The following is an 11,433-nucleotide window of genomic DNA, read 5'->3' as shown; positions in this document are numbered from 1 at the left end:
TTTGTGATTGGATTTGGTAGACGGAAACTGAAAGAAGCCTGCCACTTATATATATACATTTGTGTTTGTCTCTCCCCATCACTTGGCAACTGGTCTTGGTGTGTTTATGTCCCTATAACTTAGCAGTTTGGCAAAACAGAACGATAGAATAAGTACCAGGCTTAACAAAAGAAGTACTGGGGTCAATTCATTAAATTAAAATTTCTTCAAAGCAGTCTCCCCAGCATGGCTGCAGTCTAATGGTTGAAACAAATAAAAGAGAAAATATATACCATCATCATCAGCATTAACCTCTGTTGTCCATGCTAGCATGGGTTGGACGGTTTGACCAGGGCTGGTAAGCTGAGGGGCTGCACCAGACTCCAGTCTGATTTGGCATGTTTTCTACAGCTGGATGCCCTTCCTAATGCCAACCACTCCAAGAATGTAATGGGTTGTTATTATTATTATTATTATTATTATTATTATTATTATTATTATTATTATTATTATCATTATTATTCAGGTCACTGCCTGGAACCGAACTCGGAATTTTGGGGTTAGTGGCCTGTGCTCTTAACCACTACACCAGATTGCAGGTTGATCTCACAGGTCCACTTAACAGTTCACATTGCCTTGTTGTGGTAAATAGTTTTTCTAAGTGTCCTGAAGTACATAAGTGTAAAAAACTGACATACAGTAAATGTTTTACACAAATTGTTCGCCAGATGTGGTATTCGTGATACCATTGTGTCTAACAATTGAACTTACTTTACTGCAGATGAATTCAAAAAATTCTGTGAAATGTTCTCTATCAAACATGTGACCACTCCAAATGAATAAGTGGAGTGTTTTGTTGATACATTTAAGAGGTTCTTTCAAGAAAGCGAACAATGAAATAATGGATGACCAAGCACTTCAATAGTTTCTGAGGGTATATCGAGTGACACCAAATCGCAATACTCCATCTGGAATGTCACCAGTGGAATTGATGTTTGCTAGGAAGATTAGCTCAATGTTCAACAAGTTGTTACCAGGTGAAAATGGGAAAAATATCAGACAACAAATATAATACAAAATTTTTCAAAATTGGTCACAAAGTTTTCTTTAAAACGTATAAAAATAGTAAAGAAATGTGGAAAAATGGAGTGTTTACTAAACAGATTGGGAAAGTGTTATTTTTAGTAAAAGGTCACAGCTATGAACATAAGAGACATATAAATCAACTAAAAAAAAACGGTTTACTGAGGAAACAGTTACAAGAAACGAAATTCCAATGGAAGTCTTCTATGATACGTTTGATGTACCAACACCTAAACAAACTGTGGAAACTACACAAGAAAAAGAAAATGAACAGAATCACTTGAAATACATCCTAAATGCAAAAGATATTAAGCTCCAGGTGGAGCTAAATTCTCAAAAAGGGGCTATGTTATGGGAGAATCTTGAACACACCCATGCAACAATTACAATAAACAAGAACTGAGTGAATTGCCAAGGGGTGTAGTTGGCGGTATTAGTTTGAAATGTGTTGGTTTAACAGTCAGTAGTTGAAAAGTGAATACTGAGTATCGTACCTACGTTCGAGTAGTATGGAGTGCGTTCTGTGTTAACATATATTCCAGCAATAGGTTATTTGTAGATAACCACAACTATCTATTTATTTGTGTAATACCATTTTACATAAGCAATATGAAGCTATGGCAAAGAACAAATCAAGTTTCGATTAGGGAGCAAATATTTAAGAAAAAGTGGAAGTGGATTGGTAGCACAATTAGAAAAGACACCTTCTATCGCAATGTTAAATGTCATGAACAGTGGTTTGGTAAAAGGGAAAAAGCTCAACCACAACCGAGAAGGGAACTTCGTGGAAAAAAGGTTCTTCTCTCTATCTGGTGGGATTGCAAAAGAGTAATTTGCTTTGAATTGTTACCACCTAATGCGACAATCAATGCTCAAGTCTACAGTCAGCAATTAGAGCGTTTAAACCAAGCTTTGAAGAAAAAAAGACTTGCTTTAGTGAATCAAAAAGGAGTGATGTTTCATCAGGACAATGCGATACCCCACACTGCAAAGATCACATCACAGAAGGTCGAAGAGCTTGGTTGGGGAAAAATTCCTCATCCACCTTATTCTCCCGACCTTGCTCCTTCAGACTACCATTTGTTTCGTAGTTTACAGAATCATTTTGGGGACATAACTTTCGCAAGCCAGGTGGAGATCGAAACTGACATTTCAGAGTTCTTCGCTTTGAAACTAAAAGAGTTTTACATTGATGGGATTAAAAAGCTTGTAAATAGATGGAAGGAAGTCATAGATAATCAGGGAAAATACATTGATGATTAAATTTCAATTAAATATAACATTTGATCACTTGTTTTCTTTATTCAAAATTCGGACAGAACTTATGGGATGACCTGATATATTAAATACATGAAATACTAAAAATGTGTATATATGTATATCCAACTTACACAGAATACAAATGAAATAGAAAATTAAAGAGGTGAAAGAAACCTGTTGTATACATAGTGACAATTATAATTCTCGTTTTTGGTGAAACATTGCAACCTGTTGTTTATAGTAATTTTTATGTATACACATTAGCGAATCACTAAATCATCTGATAATTTGGATGAGGAAAACTTAAATACTAATGACAAAGCAAATCTGAAAAGAGCTGAACAATCAAACTGGTTTAACTGATGAGGTAAAAGAAACTGCTGAAACTGATGTCAGTATTAAGAATTCTTGATCAGCACTGATCAGACAATTATGGTTCCTGTTAGTATATATGTTTTCATTTATGTGCATTAACTACGGCATTAGAGCGGTTTAGCTCTTATTTATTGCAATGTAAGTGTTTCCTAACACCATAGTCACATTTAGTGACAATTATATCGAGTGTTGGGCCTCACGGAGGCAATGACCAAGACCTTTAGCATTATGTTGTGCTTGAGAAGAAGACCCATCAAGCTGAGCAAAGTTGCAGTCATGGCAGATACCAGTGTCACACAAATTGGCACCCATGCTGGTGGCACGTAAACGCACCCCGGTGTCATGCAAATAGCATGTAAAAGCACCCATTATACTCTTGGAGTAGTTGGCGTTAGGAAGGGCATCCAGCTGTAGAAAGCCATACCAAATCAGACTGGAGTCTAGTGCAATCTTCCAGTATGCCAGCCCAGTCAAACTGTCCAACCCATGCCAGCGTGGACAACGGACGTTAAATGATGATGATGATGAGGAGGAGGAGGAGGATATATATACACACAACAGGTTTCTTTCAGTTTTTGTCTACCAAATCCACTCACAAGGCCTTGGTCAGCCCGAGGCTATAACAGACACTTGCACAAGGTGCTATGCAGTGGGACTGAACTCAGAATCACATGATTGGGAAGCAAGCTTCTTACCACACAATCATGCCTTTAATTATTAAAGTTTAATATACAAAGTCTCTTACAAATTTCAGATCTTACTGTATGAGTACTGTCCATACCTGCATAACAAGTTTCATCTTATGGTCTAAACGCATATGATCTCTCATCTTAATTAGGCAAAATTCAATTTTTTCAATGGTGATGATGGAATAGTGGTGGTGGTGGTGATGGTGGTGGCGGCGGTAGAGATGAAGGCAGTAGTGGTAGTGGGAGGTTACAGTGATAGTATTGTCTGAGTCGGGGTAATAGTTATGATGGTAGTAGTAGTAGTAGTAGTAGTAGTGGTGATGATATCGTTAGTGGTTGCGTTCGTAGCTGTGGGAATGATTGGGGAAGAGGACGAAATTGGGGGAGGGCGGGAGGTGGAGAAATATAAATAAAGCAACCGAATAAGAGGCGTAAATTTTGAGAGGGAAGGACTGTGCATTACACGGGAGGAGGGTAGCTTATGTAGTTGATGGGTGGGAAGAAGTGGGTGGGACAGTGGTGCTAAGAAATATGTTTGATGCCAGCAACAGAAACAAACTGAAAGACAGATGTGTGTGGTGGCGGTGCAAGTGTGTGTGTGTGTGAGTGCATGTGTGAGTCTGTGTGTGTATGAGCGCCTATGTGTGTGTGTGTGTGTGCGTCCATGTGTAGTTGCAGTTGTTATTTAACCCAACTAATCCTTGAATGAGTTAACTTATGGTCAAAGGCCTTCCAGCCGCGACCATCCCGTTTTTGTGTATCTGTGATATTGTCGTGTATGTCTTTTTCATTTTAATTTTCATTGTAATTTTCTGGTAATTTGGCTGTTATTTCTAACAGGTCGAACGACTGCTTAGACGCATCCCTGTTGACTCGCACCGCATATCTGTTTTGTGAGTATGTGTGTGGGGGTGGGAGGGAGATAGAAATATAAACAAAGGGGAAAAAGAAAAAGAAGACACAAATAGAGGAAATGGAAGGAAGAAATAAAGAAGAAAAGAAAGACTAAAATAATGGGAGAGGTGCGGCGAGAAGAGGGTGGGGCAAGAAAAATAGACAAATATCGGGACATAGAGAGATATAGATAGATAGATAGATAGATAGATGAGAGAAGAGAATCTAAAATGTCAGTGAAAGAGGAACAGACTGAGGGGGTGCGCTCAGAGAGAGAAATAGAGTGAAGAAAAGAGGAAAGGATCGTCCTAGATCACATATTGCCATTTGCTCCGGCTTTGGCGAATGTTGTAGTTCATGTTGGCTATTTGGTAGGATAAGGATATTTTTTGTGTTCGCTCTGCTCTACATCGGGGCTACATTTTCTTTATTTTCACCACCGCCGTCGTCACCATCGTTCTGAATTAGACAGGAAAAGAAATATTCCATACATACGTTTATATATGCAAATACACGCAGAATGGATCAGATATGACTCTCTTTAATACAGACTCCAGATTTTTCAAGGTAAGTTGATTGCATCAAGTAGAAATGCACTCGCATACACACACACACACACACACACACACACACACATATATATTCCTACATGTATATTAATATGCATATGTATACAGAATCACATGTAAACATTACCGATATATACTTTCACATGGACGTTGTGTTTGGGGGAGAGAGAGATTTGAGGAGGCGATGGAAACATGAAATTTGAAAGAAGAGAGAGTAGAAAGAGAAATAAGATGATTAGTAGATGAGAACATTGTCATTGAAAAGACGTTGTTTGGGGGTTGTTCATGGATCAATAATTTATTTTTGTTTTTGTGGTGAATTTAAAAATGTAGTGAATGGGAATAAGTAGTATAATATGTTGGGAGAAAGAAGGTAGTGTTCGCTTAAGTTACTGGAGATAACTTTGCCTTGATTTATTCAGATTTACGAACGTGGTCATGAATTCCTAATTTTGATATTTGTGTGTATACATATTTACATACATGTATATATCCGCAAACATGTGACTATATATACGTATAGATAGGTTCAAAGATATGCCTGTGCAGACGAATTCAGGAAAACCTGTACCTTATTTTGGGCACATTCAATCTGAATGGGTTTTGAAGAAATGATTTGGTTTCTTTTAAGCGAACAGTTCAACTCATATAATAAATTCATCTTTACAAATTCTCTTGTGCATACATGCTTACATACACACATATATATAAACATATAAGAACACACACATATATATATATATATATATACACGCACACAGTTTTAATCTTACGGACTCATACACAGATCCAATCCTGCGAGCACTTGTACACACACTCAGAAACAACCCCAGTAATTGCGTGTGTGTGTGTGTGTGTGTGTGTAAGTACATACACACACACACACATACACTGTTCTACGAAGACTCGCGCGCGCATGCACACACCCTTGAAAATGTTGGGATAAGATTATGCTCGAAACTATTGATCGATACTTAACTACCGCTCTTGTCATTAGTTCGCCCCTCCCCTAGACTATGTTACTGTACCAAGCCCCACTCAAAGCCCTATTAACGACGATAATTCTTTGTGTTAAAATATTTATTAATTTCCTAATTAAGGGTACATTGTCGTACAGTGTCCCTTTATCGTGCTCGCTTTCGGCGGTTTTGATAACACAAACAGAAACTCAGGTTTGAACTTATGCTGCATAAGGGAACCTCTACATAGACATTTGGTTGCTAGAAATAGGAACTAAATCTCCTTCATAGCACAACAGACTGTCTTAAACTGAGGGCATTCCTAGATATAGTGTATTCGAAAAAATAAATGATGATGACCACGGTCGGAAGGCCATAGACCAAAAGTTCTGTTTCATTAGGGTCTACCTGGAATTCAACAGCGATGACGCCGAGCATTGTCACTTCCATTTATTAACAGCCAAACTAACCTCTCATATACAATTACAAGTTTGTGCACAAACTCTGGAGTCTCTGCTTTCAACCGACACTCTCACTTCATCTTATTCCACATTACCTTACTTCTTTCTACCTACTTCTTTTCATATTCATCTACCTTTTCATTCTTTCCTTCTCTCGTTCTTCATCCTCATTTACCTGTCTGATAAATTCTGTTATCTCCTACTATTTTAGCTGTTTGTTCGTCTATCTTTCTATCGATTTATTTCGTGCTGTTCCTTCGTATCGAAACGTATTTATCCATAATGTATTCCTTATACGCGCGTGTATGTATGTTTGCATGTATGGATGTAATCTATTTTCTTGCATTTTCCATATCTTTTCTCTCTCATCTACTTGTCCTGCTATCGTTATATTTCGGCATCTCTCTCCCTTTCTCTCTCTCTCTCTCTCTCTCTCTCTCTATCTCTCTCTCTCTCTTTCTGCATTTCTGTTAACGTAAAGACGAGCTAAAAAGGGAAAATTTACATGGTCGTTCGAACTGCTAGAAATGGCCGCCAAATTTTCCTTAAATCACACCTTTGCATCTTAAGAAAGGATAGAATACATTGAATAATATAGTTCTAGATATCTGGAACGAAAAAGATGGGATGGTCATGGCTGGAAAAGCTTTGATCAAAGGTCCCTTGGATCAGAGCTGACTGAGGTTGAACAGCAATAGCAGTCTGTTCTTTAATGATACAAACTGGACATTTTTTTTATTGCATTTCTCAACACACACACACACTTATCCATGTATGTTTTGTCAACAAACTGTTGTGGTTGTTGCTCAACTCCAGAGAAAAAGTGTCAGTTGAAAGCAGAGACTAAGTTTGCTCTAGGCGTGTAAAACTATTGGATCAGGTTATGAAAGTTACTAAAAAGAGATGCGGTGCATTTTATCAGCATAGATGTAATGCAGTTTGGTTTTGTGCCAAGAAGAAATATTTGCCATCTTTTTAGTAGAGAATGCAGAAATATTTTGCCAAGAGTAAAACCCTGTTTGTGACATTTCTTGACTTTTGACACAGTTTCATACTCTAAGGTCTGGTGCTCACTAAGGAAACTAGGGACCAGCAAATAGCTTGTGAGAGCTGTACAAACCATGTGCAGAGATGCTGTCAGCAAAGTAAGTATGAGTAATAAGAATAGCAATGAATTCAGTAGGGATACATCAAAATTCAGTCCTCAGCTTCACATTTCATTATCCTCTAAATTGTGATGTAGTCAGATGAAGTAGTGGGCAATGCTTTCATGGGGGTGATACTTTTAGATCTGCTGTATAAACATGTATGGGTTTGGAGGCTCAAGGGTGGGGCAGCAAATTCGAGTGCTGCCTCAGGTGGCACACACTCTAGCTACATCAACTGCCTCCAAAACCATATCGGAAATGTAATCGTTTTTATTCCAATGTGCCTGAGACTACCCTCTTGTCCTTGTGTCTGTGTTTTTCCCTGCCACCACTGCTTGACAAGACAACTAGTGCTAGCATGTTTACATCCCCGTAACTTAGTGGTTCAGCAAAAGAGGCCGATAGAATAAGTACTAGGCTTTTAAAAATAAGTACCGGGGTCTATACATTCAACTAAAAAAATGATCCAGTTCTTGGGCCTGTTGGATTCTGTCAAACCATTGCCTGCATGGAACATGTATGTTAAATGATGATGATAATGATATGTATGTATATGGTGGTGGTATAGAGACACACACACACACACATATATATATCTATATTCCTGGTCTGGAAACCTATAATGAAGAGGTCACAAAGTAAGCTAAGCAAAGACTAAAGTTTTAGAAATAGAAGCTCACCTGGGAAATGACTTTTCTCTGTGTAGAAAAAGAGGTAAGCAAGATTTCCATATTGTGTACTCTGTATAAATAATGGGTGCATAAGAGATACTGTGGGATCAAAGGCTGATTAACAAAAGGGTTTGACTCTGCTTGCAGCTGATACACTGGAGCACAAGAGTATTAAATGTGCAGGTGAAATAGACTTTCCAATACCCAGACAGCTCTCTAGAAGTAGTTGATAGCTGTTGTAACACAGGGGACTTAATTAGCTGTGAAGGTTCAAGTATAGTACCCTATATAAAAACTGGTTGGAACATTCCAGGGAGCTACTACTTCTATTGGTAATAAAGGGCTTAACTCTTCAGAGTGAAGGGTAGGTTTTATGATACTTATATACAAACTGTAGTGGAGGCGCAATGGCCCAGTGGTTAGGGCAGCGGACTTGCAGTCATAGGATCACGGTTTTGATTCCCAGACTGGGTGTTGTGAGTGTTTATTGAGCGAAAACACCTAAAGCTCCATGAGGTTCCAGCAGGGGATGGTGGTGAACCCTGCTGTACTCTTTCACCACAACTTTCTCTCACTCTTACTTCCTGTTTCTGTTGTGCCTGTAATTCAAAGGGTCAGCCTTGTCACACTGTGTCACGCTGAATATCCCCGAGAACTACGTTAAGGGTACACGTGTCTGTGAAGTGCTCAGCCACTTGCACGTTAATTTCACGAGCAGGCTATTCCGTTGGTCGGCTCAACTGGAACCCTCGACGTCGTAAGCGATGGAGTGCCAACAACCATACAAACTGTAATCGTGCATGGTAGTGAGAGGTGGGCCTTGCATGCAGAGGGTTTATGAAGAAAGGAAAGAAATGAAGCATGTTTTGCTCAATGTGACTAAAGCCTGAGAGAGGGACATGCACAATTGTCTTGCCATAGAGGAGATACATGGCTACCCCACATTATTTAAGGGTGGTGGGAGGAGCTGGATAGGAGATGGAGATGATAGTTATGAGATGCCTGAGCATCTCAAGATACAAGTAGGTGAGTATAAGAGAGAATATGGACACTGAATCAGGAGGGAAAGGAGGGGGTGCATAATTTCTAAAGAGTGTCAAAAGAGAATAACAGATGGGGGAAGGGGTAATGAATAAGGGTAGAGGTGTTGTTGATTATAGATAAGGGTTTATAACCCAAACTATGTTCTCATGATATTCTACATGCTTAGACATCTATGTATATATCTATTAAGAATTTATGACGTATTATTAATATTAATATCTATACTCATATATTTCTCATATTCCAATGAAACACATGTAGCAGAATTAAAAAGGTACCACATATTCCAGTTTTTGTTTATATATCTATATGTGTGTGTAAGCCATCTAAAAGTCCATAAATTAGGAAAAATTGCACTCGTATATCTGTCAGTAGAGTGGGTATATTAATCGAAGTGTACAGTATTATATTTCCATTACAGCTGAGCTTACCAATTGGTTTCACACTATGCATTCAATAGAGTGTTAGGTAACAGTCCAACTATGTAACCTAGCACTCTTCAGAGGTAGCCATTATGGAATGTATATGACAACTGCTCCCTATTGTTGGAGGTAAATAGATACATCCGGTTTGTGGCTGCTGTGAAAAAGATGATGAAATGAATTTGAAGGGGGGGGGCCTTCAAAATTCGCTATAACATCCACAAGTCCTCCTTCAACATCCTAGAGAATTGCAACAACACAACCCTAGCCAAGCACATATGGTCATTGAAAGAAAGTACCACCATACAGCATCAAGTGAAGGATTCTAGAGAAGTATAAAGCATACTTCAAAAGCAGTAGGAAGAGCAGATTATGTCTGGCTGAGATAAGAGCGATTTTAAAGAGCTCCCAGCACCCAGGCAACAGCCTGAACAGCAGAAGTGAAATATTTAATCCTTGCATATGTGAAAGGAAGTACATCCTATCATACTTGCATGCCCCATCATGACTATAATTATCTGCCCCCTCCCCCAACTTCGGTCCTCCACTTATACCTAAGAGTCCAGCAAAGAGTTTGACCTTCAAGCAAGATCGTTGCCAGTGCCCCTGGACTGGCTCTTGTGCGGGTGGCACATAAAATACACCATTTTGAGTGTGGCCGTTGCCAGTACTGCCTGACTGGCCTTCGTGCCGGTGGCACGTAAAAGCACCCACTACACTCTCTGAGTGGTTGGCGTTAGGAAAGGCATCCAGCTATAGAAACTCTGCTAAATCAGATTGGAGCCTGGTGTAGCCATCTGGTTTCACCAGTCCTCAGTCAAATCGTCCAACCCATGCTAGCATGGAAAGCGGACGTTAAACGATGAACGATACACTAGCACACACACAAACAAACACACATACCCCAGCATAGCAGACATCCACCCAATAGACTTTTTTTCCACCACCACCACCGATATAAGTCCCCACGCATATTATACCCCTACACACACATACATAAATGTAGTATTAGCACCAAACTTTGGCAATGTGAGCTATACTAACCCCTGAACTGGACATTGTTGCATTGTTCCAAAGATCGCGCCTATCCCATCTAGAGTAAGAACTATGTACTACAATATCTTGGAATTCAAGGGCTCACAGCTATTTAATTCCTTGCCAAAACATATGAGAGATCTTTTTGGAGTGAGGGTAGATGTTTTCAAGAAACAACTGAATCCCATTCCTGCTGTCAAAGGTCCCAGATGAACCTATGTCACAGCAAGAAACTCAAAAGAGGCCAGCAATGTCGAACTCCCTTCTTCAGTTAAGGCCAATCACATAAAAATAGCCATTGAAAAGGTGATTAAACTAGTGGTGCTCCAGCATTGCCACAACATTTGGGCTACAACATATGAATGAATAAAAGGATACATACATATATATACATGTGTGTGTGTGAATGTTTGTGTATGTATATTATATATATAGGCGTAGGAGTGGTTCTGTGGTAAGTAGCTTGCTTACCAACCACATGGTTCCGGGTTGTCCCACTGCGTGACACCTTGGGAAAGTGTCTTCTACTATGGCCTTGGCCGACCAAAGCCTTGTGAGTGGATTTGGTAGACAGAAACTGAAAGAAGCCCGTTGTATATATGTATATATATATGTATGTGTGTTTGTGTGTCTGTGTTTGTTCCCCCACCATCGCTTGACAACCGATGCTGATGTGTTTACGTCCCCGTAACTTAGTGGTTCGGCAAAAAGAGACCGATAGAATAAGTACTAGGCTTCCAAAGAATAAGTCCTGGGGTCGATTTGCTCGACTAAAGTCGGTGCTCCAGCATGGCCACAGTCAAATGACTGAAACAAGTAAAAGAGTTTATACAGATTTATATAT

The 11,433-nt window shown here is 39.3% G+C and overlaps 1 protein-coding gene across 1 annotated transcript in view; it reads left to right on the top strand.

Annotated features, from left to right (window-relative positions):
* The first annotated feature begins 3,907 nt into the window (after positions 1-3,907).
* The window catches only part of LOC106882305 (DNA damage-regulated autophagy modulator protein 2), a 37,136-nt gene continuing 29,610 nt past the window's right edge, over positions 3,908-11,433 (top strand). Inside the window, exon 1 of the mRNA XM_014932934.2 lies at positions 3,908-4,847. The gene's annotated coding sequence lies outside the window, so the exon portion shown is untranslated. The remainder of the gene's footprint in view (positions 4,848-11,433) is intronic.

Source organism: Octopus bimaculoides, chromosome 25, assembly GCF_001194135.2.
Source record: "Octopus bimaculoides isolate UCB-OBI-ISO-001 chromosome 25, ASM119413v2, whole genome shotgun sequence".
NCBI classification, from domain to species: Eukaryota; Metazoa; Mollusca; class Cephalopoda; order Octopoda; family Octopodidae; genus Octopus; species Octopus bimaculoides.
This window is presented reverse-complemented; position numbering and strand designations above follow the sequence as displayed.